Source organism: Pangasianodon hypophthalmus, chromosome 1 (genome assembly GCF_027358585.1).
Source record: "Pangasianodon hypophthalmus isolate fPanHyp1 chromosome 1, fPanHyp1.pri, whole genome shotgun sequence".
In the NCBI taxonomy this organism is placed as follows: domain Eukaryota; kingdom Metazoa; phylum Chordata; class Actinopteri; order Siluriformes; family Pangasiidae; genus Pangasianodon; species Pangasianodon hypophthalmus.
In genome coordinates, this window is record NC_069710.1 from 4,214,306 (window position 1) to 4,229,127 (window position 14,822).

The 14,822-nt window shown below is 35.9% G+C and overlaps 1 protein-coding gene across 1 annotated transcript in view; it reads right to left on the reverse strand.

Moving 5' to 3' along the window:
- Window positions 1-4,479, reverse strand: part of LOC113526515 (collagen alpha-6(VI) chain) — a 44,728-nt gene extending 40,249 nt beyond the window's left edge. The window contains exon 1 of the mRNA XM_026913615.3: window positions 4,342-4,479. The gene's annotated coding sequence lies outside the window, so the exon portion shown is untranslated. The remainder of the gene's footprint in view (window positions 1-4,341) is intronic.
- Window positions 4,480-14,822: the final 10,343 nt, after the last annotated feature.

Below are 14,822 nucleotides of genomic sequence, written 5' to 3' on the forward strand. Positions count from 1 at the left end.
ACTTAATGCGTGATTGGCATTTATTAACATACACACGAGTATGACGAAAATAAGCATTTACAAAACTTTTGTAAATCCAGCATAATTTTTTTTCATTTTAGCTTAAAGCATTTACACACAACTTTACTAAAACACTCATAATAAGGCCTGTGTTTGTATCCATGTATTACAAGTTGCTGATGTCATTAATTGCTGAATTGTTGACAAACATCACCTCCTTTACACAAAGCTTCTACTGTTTGATGGAAAGAGTATCCCTGTGATTGCACAGCCAAGTCAGGGTTTTTAGGGCTTAGACAGGTTTTTCTGAAGCAGAGAAAACTGCAGTCTCTGGCCTCTTGTTGTTGTTTATGTGACAGAGCAGCTTGTCCATCTTATTGTCCACTGATTGAATGTTAGACAGGGGGTGCTTGGGCAGTGTTCTCAATATCACCAGCACTTCACCCTGATTTCTACAGCTTTGTTGTTTGGAGGGGATTTTTTCCCCATGTTTCTGTCCATCAATGTTGAAAATGGTAGATTTTATTTGTAGGTGGCTTTGATGATCATACATAATTCATAGCCGGAACATTTTTGGGCACACAACAGTACACAAAATGAGACATCACCATGCTTCCGCACCATCTTTACATGGAACAACTTAATCACACACTGGATGTCTGACAAGTTGGAAATTGACACATACTACATAACATTCATGATAGTGTGAGGGAATAAAAACCATTCGAAAGACATACAAAAGGCAACCTCTTGATTTATACCTGAGGACATTACAAACATATGATGTTTGTACAAACATATGATTTAATAGAGTGTATGAGGTGTAACATTCTATTAAATACAGTAGCCCCCAAAAATATCTGGACACTTACACATGTATGAATTTCACTGCATTAGAAAACAACGTGTCAAACTAAGTGGCATTTATTTTAAAGAAAGATACCATGAGCACACTTTTCAAGCAAAATAATTCCCAAAAAATAGATTTTTATGTTTACATCTGATAAAATATAAGATATACTGTTCAAAACTAGACAAAAGTATTTGGACACTTAAGCCTATTTTGATCGTCACAGTCATTCCACACCATTATTCTGCTAGTTGCACCTGTATGAAATTGAAGTTAATTGACTATAAATGACCTTGGGACCAGCTGGTTAAAAGTAATTGCAAAAATGTCTAAGAACAGAAAACATACAGGCATAATTGTGAGTAAAATCAAGAAAAACAGGCAAAAAAACAGTAGCAAGGATTGCTTCAGACACATTCAATTGCTTCAATCACAATTACCAAATACAACTTATTCAAACTATTCAAAACAAGATCAATAAGCATGGGTACAGAGCGAGAGAGAGAGAGTAATGTGGTGGAATGGAACATGCACAGAAAGACAGAAGCTTCTGGAGAACTGTCATATTTTGAGATGAATCCAAATTTAACTTGGATGGATCTGATGGTAGAGTGTTTGTTCGGAGAAAGCCAGGAGAAGAATTCCAACCAAATTGCACTAAGGGTACTATAAGGCATGAAGGTAGCTAGGGCTGTTTTTCCTACAGTGGTGTTGGTGAGCTTGTGTTCACTGATGGCCTCATGACCTCAGAATAGTAGAGCTATTTTAGATGCAAGCTTAAAGAAATCAGCGAAAAAAATTATTAAAGCGACAGAAATGGATTTTTCAGCAGGATAATGATCCAAAGCACAACAGCCACCTTTTGAAAAAATACTTCCCAGAGCCCTGATCTAAACCCTATAGAGCATCTATGCAGAACATAGCGATTGAGTTTAGCAGATTGAGTTTTATTGGTTGAAACCACAACTCTTACAGAAACTGGTTGATTCAGTGCCCAAACCAAAGATGGCAAAATAAATACTAAAAAACTGTGATCTTTAATGAAGCCCATATAGAGTGTCCAAATATGTTTTGTCTAATTTTGAACACTATATTAACCCCCCCTTGCTGTCTGAACAGCTGAGTCAGTGGTTGTCTTCAAATGAAGAGTAAAGACCTAAATCTTCAACAAGTACTTGAATTAGCACTTAGTTAATATATATTTTTTGACTTGTGTGTTTTCTATTTACGTTGTATTAACCTCCCCTATTTATGCTGCATTAACCCTGCCAGGGTTTTAGGTAAATTATACACTCAGTACTTTAGGACATTTGTAAGTGACTAAGGTTGAAGTTGTCTTCTAAATGCTCTAAATGTAAACAAATGCTATGCCACTGCCATTAAGGATTCTTGTGGCAGCCCTTGACTGGCAGCTGAAGATTGACCTACGGAAGCAGCTAAGATTTCCAACAGAGATCAGTCCCTCCTCACCCTCCCTACTCTCCACCCTCAGACAAGACACTGTCATTCTGTCTGCATTGACCAAGAAGTTCACTGTCCCAAAGGCTAATGAGAGAATACAATCCAAGTAGGAGGACCTGGTGGAGCAGTGCTGCTGCAAGAGAATTTGCAGACCAGTTCCTCAGAAAATCCTATTTTCTGCTGAGAACGATGACGTAAATAGGCACAAAGCCATTAGGTGTACAACAGAGACAGAAGACAAAACCTAGCCAAAGTCTAGTTGGCTGCGTATCAGTACCATCTCTTCTGCCTTTCAGCTACTAAATCCTTCCTTAATGAAAAAAAAAATGAAAATGATGATGATTGGTGACTCATTGGCTAAGAGAAAAAAAGACAATGCAAGACCACCAATTGGTCATTTCATATAGTAGCTGATGGCATTTGCCTGATTAGCTTTATGACATTAAAATGTTTACAAAAAATTGCAAAAATTCTAAATGCCAACAAGTACCATTGCAATCATAACAACATGAAATAAGGGTGAGGAAGTTTATACTCAATCCCAAGCCAGGGTTCTGTCAACTCAAAAATGAGCACAGATATGGCCACCACCTTATAAGTGGTGTTTTTTTCCAAGATGAAAATGTCTACTTATAAGTGCAGAAATCGAGCAACATTATCATGCTTTCTTTAAAAAGAAAGGTACAGAATCATGGTACTTGCACTTTACTAGGAAAAACTGGACTGGTAAAAAAAAAAAGTGCTGAAAAAAGTACAGTCTTTTTCAGTTAGTGAGATCATCTGGCTCAGCTCACAGCTAAGAGTACACTCTTTTAGTTCCCAAATGGCTCAGTTGCTGTTTTTCTTCTAAACCTGGCCATTGTTTTGACATTATGACCAGCGATTGTTAACTATGGCTGATATTGTTCCATAAAATTTTACTCTGTCTTATAATTAATAAAATATCATTATATAAAATCTATCTACATTGTTAAATCTGAAAAGCACTACAAACATACACTGACACATTTACTACACTCTGCGTCTGTGCTTCATTAACAAGATTAATTTCCATTTACCCTGATAATTGATCACCTCTCCTAATACACTGATCACATGCAACAGATCTTCAACAAGCAGTAGTTTTTTATTGTGTCTTCTCTGCAATGCTGCCTCATACACACAAACACATAGAAGCATTCACAGAAACAGCTCAGATGATGAAAAGAGGTTTCCTATACTTCAAGAGTAATGGCATTGCCTACATAAAAATCACTACACCATGTCAAGTTACAATGATAAATGAAAATGCATATGCAAATGGATGTTTATGACATAATTAACTGAATACACTCAGAAATAAAGGTACAAAATTGTACTTTTCCTTATCACTTGATTGGTACCTTCAAGGGGACACCTTTTCTTAGCTTTAGTACCTTATGTATATACTTATAATTACATATACATATGTATGTATGTATATATATATGTATGTATGTATATATACATATATATATATATATATATATATATATATATATATATATATATATATATATATATATATATATAAAATTCAATTGACATAATTGGACCAGTTAAGGACCACTGATGTATCTCTAAAGCCTTACTCTGAAAGGTCACTTCAGGTACTCAGTATGTACACCTGACTAGTATAAAGATACACCCCAGCAACAAGAAAAAGTTCAGTTTGGTACCTTTATTTCTGAGAATATATGCAACCTAATCTTTTTTTCTTTCCAAAACTCTAAACAGATGTTTAAAAATTATTAAAAACACCAAAACAACAACAACAACAACAACAACAACAACATCTGTTTCAGAAAATGGTTACATTAAAAACATGCACGAGTTCTTTTCACTGCCCTCTTACACAATGGTGTATATAATAAATATACACTATTTTATATTTTATTTATAAAGATTTAATGGTAAGTTAAATAGCACACCATGTAGTGCACCTATAGGCTACTCCCTTTAACGTGCCTTAGGAAATGTTTTTTGTAAACCTGTTATTGAAGGCTGCTCACCAGATGTTCAATGCAGATATCACTGAAGCATACTGTGTCTATCCAGTTGTCATTCCCAGTCAATGAAAGAAAGTGTGCAGGAAGAGGGAGAAACAGTACCCTAAGTGGAAGCACTTGGACCACGCCCCTCTCTCTCTCTCTCCTCACAGTTTTTCACAATACTGTATGTTCCAGAGAGCAAGTAGAGTGGGTGTTACTGTCATTCCAACAGTGTGAGACGAGTGCAAAAAATCTTATTTTATTAAGTTTTATGTAAGAAACCAATGCAAAAAGGGGTGTGCAAGCTGTGCACTATCATGCATCTTGGTGGAGAAAAGTGTAGCATCATGATCTGTACTACAATGTGTTCTGCAGCATTCTGTCTTCGACACATTAATCATGCACATCTGCTGAAATAAGCAAAAAAAAAAAGGCGCGGGGGGGGGGGGGGGGGGGGTGTTTATAAAACAATGTAGATGATCATCTGATTTCTTTTTCTGATTATACAGGGTGTCCCAAAAGTCTTCATACATAGGGGAAATTATATATATATTTATAAATCCTGAATATAAAGTTATAATTCTGAATATATAAATGTAAATTGTGAATATATAGTTATAACACCCCACCTGATTCAGCCTATCATGGCCTACTATACACGGACTGAATTCGCTGTGGATAATAGAGTTGTTTTTCCCCATTTAGTAAAAGCTATTTGTTATTCACTAATGTTAAGACCATTTCTGACAACTTTTAATGTTTTTAAGATGTTGTTTTAAATTCCTGATTTAACACATGCTTTAAATTCCTATGACCTAAATACACATATTTCTTCAGCACCAACATTATATTGTGTCTAATATTGTTCCTCGTATAATCTTGTATTCAAGTACATTAGGTCCCTAAAATGCATCTTTCTATTATCTGTAAATCTTATAAAGCTGCCCTAGAATAGCAGAGAGCAGTAATGGATTGGTGAATTTGCTGTCCCACTTTTCACCAATAATTTCTCTTATTTAATTGCCTGAGTACGTCACATGCACATAACTAAAACTAGGAAATTAAAACAATTTCTGAGAAGTTTAAGGCTTAAAGCTTCTGTCAACATGGTAGCAATGACAAAGAGTAAGGTTTCCACAATATTTTTTGTTTACCCAAGCCCAAAATCAAAAATATTGCAGAGTATATTGTGAACAGTATATTTTGAGGCATGGGGCTTGCAGCGAGTGACAAAAAATATGGTATGACTGCAGCAGAAATATGGTGAGATGAGAAAGTTTGAGTGCTGTGTCCATTTAGTTTAAAAAGCTACAATGGAGTTTTAATGCACTTGCATTGAACTGTCTGCTATCAGGCTGATGGCACTGTACTACAGGCTAACAAGCATACTTTTCATACCACTAGTCATAAACATGTATGCTGACTGGTGAAGATTGCAAGGATCTCATCATAGATCAATCACTCTGATACTTGGCTTCACTTTCTGTAGGGAGTGGATTGTGTTAGCTCTCTCCTTGGTGTGTCAGCCAAGTAGAATGATTTGCTCCGTGCGGAAGAAACTTTTCATGCTGATATGATAATCATGGTTATCAAATGCAGTCAATGTTTTGTTTCAATATTAATAAACAGTTGTTTTTGTTTCAGATAAGTAGGTGTAGGCAACTCTCTCAGCCTTTTTAAACTTTGTAAACTTCATTAAAACAACTGTTCATGTAAATTTATTTCAGAGTACACACATTTTAACACATTCTGCTTAATGTTTCAATTAGTGAACAAACGTGGACAAATTCTCTAGAGGAGTAGACTGTGGGTGTATAAAAAAAAGAAAAAAAAAATTTATAGACTTTTGCCCAGCAATCATAAACTGGGCAAATTGGCATTGGTTGATCTGGGAACTGTGTATCATATAGTATTGAATTATGATCCTTCATAAAAGTATATTTTAATATCCTGCTACAGTGAAGGCCATAAAGCAATTACATTGAAAGGTTGTAGTTGTTTTATAGTAGATGGGCACACAGAGGCACTGTTAGTAACCAATGACTATAGCACTGAGTCCATGGAGCGTTCTGGACTTACTTTCCAATAACTTTCCAAAACTATTTTAAAGCCAGATGTATTCCCTCTTGTGCACAGTTCCAGCGAAACATTACAAACCTTTCAAAGTCTTCATAAGAAATCATACTTGAAACTGAATCAGTAGTTTCAATATTCATAAACAGGAGAATGTTTAATGATTTCCAGGTTCTTTGTTTTAGATTCACAGGAAAAAAGGAGCTTACACATTAGTACCAAACTTCCAGTTCTGCTCTTAGGGAACCTCAGATACAGACAAGGGAAAAAGATAGTAATGACAGCGACGCTCTCCCTCTACTGTGCGCCACGGCCGAGACCCTTCGCCCCCGCTAGCCATGGACGAGTCCAAGACCTTCCACTGCTGCACTTTGCTGCTGGCGCACACTCACACTGCCCCTGCCAACAGCAACCGCCACCACTCTTAACCCTGACACACACACACTTAAGAAAATAAATGCCTCCCTAAATACCAGGCCCACTTCTGTCTGTGTCTGTGTTCTGCCTGCTGCTGCAGCGAGTTGCTACAGTACAGTTAACAAATATTACTCGAGTGATTTAAACTGGAGTCACATGAGTTATGCTTACTTAAAACTTCACACACAAATGAAATAACAAAATTAGATTGAATTTTTCAAACAGTGTTCAGTTACTGAGTTGTCATAACTTAATTCAGATAAATAAATATGACGTTTAAACACATTTGAGTAGCAATTACTCATATCATAGTTACAGTATAATTAGATGTGTGGACTAACTCAGCAAGTTAACGTGCTAATGTTACAAAGCTGAATAACTGAGGTGCATTTTGTGCATTTCATAATTCAAAAATTAGCATTAGCATTACAGTCTGCTACCTATGTACTTCCACAGCTTTGTGCTTCAGAGTTTGCTAACATCTTATAAAGTTACACTTTTAACTCACATTAATATTCAGGTAGACATTTAAGAAGGTGCAGTTGTCTTGTTGTGTTTACAGTTTAAATAATTCATTATCATTTCATAATTTTATTATTCATATTCATTATTCATTCTCTGATGCAATAAAGATTGTCGGCCTATTGAACTGTAGTGTGAAATAACCACATTTACAGCACCGTGCTATTGAACACTCGATTATGAATGGTCAGAAGGTGTTGAATAATTTTCTATAACGTCAGCTCCTATAGTAGTTCCAGTTCCAAGGCAAATCTTAGGGTTATATTACTGCATTATTGTTTCCATAGTAATAACACAGGGAGATTTCTGTCAGATGCTTTGCAAGTTATAGAGAAGTTTTCTATTATATGATATTTATTTAGCTCTTTATTATTTTTTTTTTTCATGCAGTCTCCAGTCTCAGCACTCTGTAACAGTCAGAGGTTTCTCAGTAACATGAATGGCTGCACTTATTAACTTCTTAACTTAACTTATTAACTTAACTTATTAACTTTATTAACTTAAAAAAAGAGAGAGACCGATGAGGAATGACTGTTTAAAGCTATTATAACATAAATTATAACAGGAATTAACTTTCACAGATGTTCCACAACCCTAAAGATAACTACACCAAAAAAAAAATGGAATACGTGGTCGCTCAGGTTTAAAAGAACATATTACATCAAGTTTAAATATGATTTAATTACTTATACTAAATATTCTAAATTTTCTAAAGTTTCTAAATACTTGTTTTAATTATGTAGAGTGAATGTGATCAATTCACATAGTATTAACGTGATCCAATTACGTTATGAAATCTTGTGAGGCACTGATGAAAGACTGTAGTATTAAAATTGACTTATTTAAGACACTTGAGGTATAATAGTACAGAGGGAAATGTCACACAATGCCAGTGACCTGGGTTTGATTCTCAGCTTGGGTGAGTGTGCAGGTTTTGCATTTAATTTTTATAAATAAATTATTATTAAATAAAATTGTTACTGCTGACATATTGATGTGGTATAAGAGGAACAATAAACTTCAGGATGTGTTGGATATTGGAAAATATTCAATTTCAGTGTAGTAATGGCCCTCTGCTTGTGTATCAGTTACACATGTCTAAAACAAAACAAAAATGCAACAAACAATCAGACAAAAATAAATATTGTTCAACCCATTGTACATTATAGCAGTAATGCATAGACTGTATCTATACTTATATGTTATTAAATTGATGAGAACTAAATTAAATTGACAGGATATACTGTATGTAAGATATGCATACAGTATATGCCCTTCAGCTTGCATTAAATCTGTGTGGAGTAAATGTTCCCATTTATACCTTGCTCTGTTTCTGTTTTTGAACTAAATCACTTTGCTCTGATTGTGCACATTCTGTAAAAATGCTTTAATGTTAACTTTATAAAATGGGAAAAAAAAAAACACAGCAATGTTGGTGGAGCCCATTCTCGGGGTCCTTCAGTCCAGCTGCAAAACGTGTGTGAACCTCTGGGATAATTAGAATGAGATGATTGGAGGATGATTGGAGTCAGGCGTTACAATCAGTTCATGTGTGAATTTGACCTGTCGTAAAATCAGTCTACAAAATTCTGTCAAAGTACAGCATACAGATATAAATAGATTTCACAGGACTTTAGAAGTAAAGTCCCATGATTTTTCTCTATTAGCTATTAGCTCTAACAGCTAATAACCCTGGAAAAGATTTTTAAAGACTTGATTCAGGCAGAATGTTTTACAAATGGCAGAAATTCAATATGATTGTTACTCTCCTTAGCGCTTGGCAGGCTGCAAGATTTAAATTCTCAAAATCCTGAGGTTGGCTGCCAGTGTCTGGCAGCTACTAAATATTTGATTAATATATGTAGGCCTGTTCAAGAAAAACACTGAGCAAGAGTGTCTCTGGGGGAAACACACACACACACACACACACACACACACAAAGTACTGCTCACAACTACTTCAGTCTTCCAACGAATTCATTAAACATGTTCTGTGGAAAAAAAAAGGCAAAGTGAAATGTTTTGGTACATGGAACCATGTTTTAAGAAAACATTTCAGATCTTACCAAGCTAAAGCTCCTTATTCCCAATAATGGATGGCTTAAAGAAATGATGTAAGTTGTAGATGTATGTTTTGGACCCTGTGTTTTGGGCCCTACGTTACATGTTTTGGGCCCTACATAAGGGCCCTGAGGACTTGCAGTCATTTAGGAAAGGATGCATTCAATATTATATCTGGAAATTGTACAGATGATTATTTAGACAGGTTTTAAACTCAAAAGAGTATGTCATGCCACATGCCATTGATCCAACAGCAGAAACATAAGAAATTCCATACTCTTGTCTTTAATACCAGTGATATGCTGTGACGTGATCTGAAACAGGATCACACAAGATATTCCAAAAATGTATTTTGTATAGAATGGTCTACCTGCTATGCCAGACTGATGAGCAGGTAAATGAGCTAAATTGAGGCTAAATGAATAAAATCAGAGAAGTCTGCATGCTTAGCTCATAAAGTCAATGAATGGCCCTGTTGTGAACAAGAAGAGTATAAAAAGCAGATGAAGCACCAGTGCAAAGTAGAATTTAAAAATATTTATAAATTACAATTAAATTAGATGTAGTAATATGTGTAGTGTGTAATAAATATTATCAATATATCAATATATTGCACTGAAACAGGACTAAGTCCTCAGCGGCAGTAAAGTGGTAATCGTGCTCTTAGAAATATTGCAATATGCAACAGAAACATGTGAAGAGATTGTCCATGAGTGTCCTTGAGCTGTCACACTAGCTTGTTTTCAAAGCATGATATTCCTCATGGCAGAGAGATTCAGAGAGAATTTGGCTTCAGTTACTTAAGCAATTTTTTTTTCTGTTAAGATATAAAGCCATAGATAAGATACAAACAGCAAGTAATCAACTCTAATGAGACATTGGATTAATGTACTTTTTCTTGGAAGGATATACTTTTTGCTCAGGAAAAAGCGTAAATAAATAATAAATTGAATTGAATATAAATTTGAAATGCTTTTAACATGTGTGCCCAAAAGTGCTGGGCATATATATTCCATGCTGTCCCTCAGTGACAATGCATGAATTATCTCTTTGAGAAATTGATTAATCATAAAGCTTTGAACCTGATGACCAATAGTAAATAACATCCCAAAAAAAAAAGTCTGAGTGTTTGCAAATTTTTTCTACAGCTCTGCAATTTTGCCAGAACAAGGAGAAATAATTTCCTTTGAGGCATTTAAAATATGCAATAAGCAATGAGATTTTTAAAATTATATTATTCACTGACGTGCAATTAACTAAACAGGAATTTGTTACTTTATTCAGCTTAACAACTCATCATTACTTTAATATTAAAAGGGTATGTGGCTGAGGAGCTGTTTTGAGATATGGGACATCAAATTTTGATATTCCAGTCTACGTTGTTAAATTTACTGCTCAACAGGGCATACACTTTGAAGATACTTCAAATTTACAGAATCAAAATTATGACAGTTAGAAAGTAAATTTTTGAACAGTGGCCAAATACAGAACCATTTTATTCTCAAATACCTTTTTATTCACAAACACTGTTGTGTTTTTTTAAGGTTGTCCTTGTTTTTTTTTTTTTCTATTAAGCAATCTCTTAATCTCAATAAATAAGTAATAAATGGTATTAACTCAGCAAAGAAGTTTATTCTTGAATAATATATTATACTCCCTCTTCATTCATAACTGCAAACCCACCCACAAATCCCACATCATCATAAAGTTTGCAGATGACACGCCCCCTAGAACTGTTCTCTAACACCAGCAACAGCCTACAGGGAGGAAATCACAAACCTGGAGACATGAAGTCATAATAACAGCCTAACTCTCAACTATAAGAAAACCAAAGAACTAATCTTGGACTGCCAAAAACAAAAACACAGTGTTCATTATCCCATAAGTATCAACGGTGAGAAGGTTGAGGCAGTCAACAGTTTTAAGTTCCTTAAGGTCCACATCATTAACAACCTATCATGTACAATCAATATAACAGTGATGGCAAAAAAAAAAGGTCAACAGAGGCTCCATTTCCGAAGAAGTCTAAGAAAAGCACAGCTCCCCCAACAGCTCCTTCTGAACTTCTACCAGTGCACCACTGAGTCCATAATCACATACTGCATAACAGTGTAGTACTCATGCTGCACCTCAGAGGACAGAAAGACACTCCAGCACATCATCAGAACAGAACAAATAAAATCACCAGATCACAACTTCCCACACTGGCAGAAATTCACAGAACTCGCAGCACCATCGAGCCAATAAGATCTCCAAAGACCCTACAAACACTGGCTAAAGCTTCTCCACCCTTTAGAGGATCCTCTTCACAGATACAACCAGACTGAGGACCAGCTTCTTTCCCAGAGCTGTTACACTACTCAACACCCAGTGATTACTCCCCCACCAAAACAGCGCATCACATTACTCCACTATGGATGTCGACCATCACAACATTCTGGACATATGTGTAATCTACCATCATTTTCCAAGTGCAATTCGACCTTTCTGAGTGCAGTAATGTGAATAACCATTCTGTGCAATATCCTACAATACACTTACATTGTGTATACTCTGTACACTACACCTACATTTACAACTGTGTACATATAACTATTTATTTATTTGAGATCTCTCCACAACCTATTGTGAATAATGCTACAATCTTCTTCTGCACATGCACTTTTATACTCTGTCATTACTCTTTTAAATTGTTCATTCTATCTCATTGTATTTCTACTTTATTTCTGCCAACATTTGAATACGTTTTTTTTTTTTTTTTTTTACTTGAACACATAAATCTTTATTTGCTTTCTTATTTTATACCTGCTGTCTTACCCTACTCTAATGGCATCTACTGGCTTGCTCCAAATGATATCTCATTGTACTTGTACAGTGACAATAAAGGTATCTTATTTTAGCATTGTTGTGACAGGGAGGGGCATAGTCAAGTGTTGACTGAACAGAAAAGGAGGTGTGTTGACCTGGTAGGTAACAAACGGTTGTTTTCACCTGTGTGTTATTATCAGCAGTCTACTTATATTGTAATGGCTGTTTTTCCTTTCAATAGGCATGTGAACTATGGAGCTTTCCCACACACACACATACACGCTTACACTTACATTTACACTTGAACTTGAGTTTGAACTTGAACACAAGACAAGTAGCAAACTATTTGGTCTTTTGCCCTTTTTAAGTTTATGGGAAGTATGCTGGAAAGTGTTCAAGCTACATAAAATAAGGGAAAAATAAAAGAACCCAAAGTTCTGTCAAAATTCGCCTGCCTCTTGAGTCTTTGTTTCTACACACACTCACACACACACACACACACACACACACACACACACACACACACACACACACACTGGGTACTATAGTTGTAAAATGATTGATTACAGTATTGATACAGTACAGTATCTGTTTTGCACACTTACTTCTTATCATGGGGCACATGATAAGAAGTATCACTGAGGCTTTAAGTCTGTTGTTCTCTGTGAGTGTGTAAATAGCTCATATACCTCTCATGGTAAAACAGGTAGCACTAGAAATCAAGGTACAGAACAGATCTCTCATGTGTGTCCGTTTCTTTATAGGACATCCGCCTTGGTGCCATGACAACAGGCATCTTCTGCGGACATAATCTGTTTGCTACCAGTGATGACCCTCTGGAGGTCAGAAATACCATCCACACCACTGTGTCTTTAATTGTAGGTGGTATTAAATGGTGTACACTGTCCTGACACAATATCTCCGTGTAATTAGCACTGAAAATTTGTCAGATTTAAATGTTTTTTTCTTGTGTAGGCAGAGGATTCTGAAGATTTGGTAAGTAAGGACTGATTTTTTGAATACTGAATTAGCAGGTAAGAATGGAGATATACAGACTGGTGACAAATTAAAGGAAAACTGATGGTTCTGTTATGCTGTGAGGTCATTGTGCCTGATCATCTTTATTCTCTGATAAAACATTTTTATCTCAGTGACAGTGCTCAGGATGACAGTATCCCCATTCACAGGGCATGAGGGTTCAGTGAATGGCTTGAGGAGTATAAAAGTGATCTAAATTATATGTTATGGTCTTTGCAGTCACAAGGTCTCAATCCAGTTGAACACCTATGGGAAATTTTGGACTAACATGTTAGCCAGCACTCTCTCCAACATCATCATCAAAACACTAACTGAGGAAATATCTTTAGGAAGTATAGTCCCTGCAGTACATTTCCACAGTACTCTGAAGCTATTCAGTTGGTCTGTGGTGACCCAACACCTTACTGACACTCTCACTCACTCACTCACTCATTCACTCAGTCACTTTCAGTAACCACTTTATCCTGGCGAAGGTCCTGAGCCACTGGATGCAATGGCAAGAACACAGCCTGGATGGCATGGCAGTCCATCACAGGCCAGCAAACACATACACACACACATTCACATACTCTTTCACAGGGGCAATTTACTTTAACCAAACCACCTACTGGCATGTTATGGGCAGGTGGGAGGAAACCTGAGAACCCACAGGAAACCCAGAGAACCCAGAGGAAATGTATGTATGCACAGGGAGAAAATGCTCAGAAACTCCTCACAGACCATAACCCGAGCTCAGGATTGAACTGCAGACCATGGAGCAACCAGACCCACAACCAGCTACTAATGGTCTTTATGGAATTTTTCATTTAACATGTCACTTATCTGTATATATTAATAATTCTATTGAAAAAGACATTTGATATTGATGTATTAGTGTTATTATTATTATTGTTATTTCATTTCCAGTGTTGTTGATATGAACGCAAGGTAAGCAAATTCCTTTTATTTATGTCAACCCAACCCCAGAGGATCTTCAGGGTCCATTTGAGATCTTGGAGATGTGGTAGCCTTATTTAAATCTATTGGCTATTTAATATCTTGTACAGAGATTTTAAGCAGTAACCTTTTATATAAAGATAAGATAAGATACTCTTACTACTTTCTTTCTTACTTATCTATAAGACTACCTGAATTTCCCTTCGGGGATTAATAAAGTTTATCTTATCTTATCTTATATTATCTTTATATGACACTGAAGCTCTGACTGAAGCTCTGAGAAAATGGTGAATTTTTGTAATACTTTTATAATGCAGATGATTAACATAGTTTGTCTGTGATTTGTTAGGTATACCTTTCTCTTCTCTCTAGCTTACTTTTTCTGCAAATGTTCACATTATAGGAAAGTGTTGCTTGTAAACATGTCATGTCTGCCCCTACAACCTCTGTTAACTCCAGCTTCTATAATAATCATCCAGGGTTGCACAACATATAGCTTGCAATCACATGATCAAACAGAAATCTACAGATGGCCCCGGTCTTCCAAATTCTAATTACGCACATCTGGATCCAACCACACAAACATCTTAAAAAAGCCCAGGCTGTCACATAACATAATAGTGTCATAATAGTGTGAAGTCTCACTCC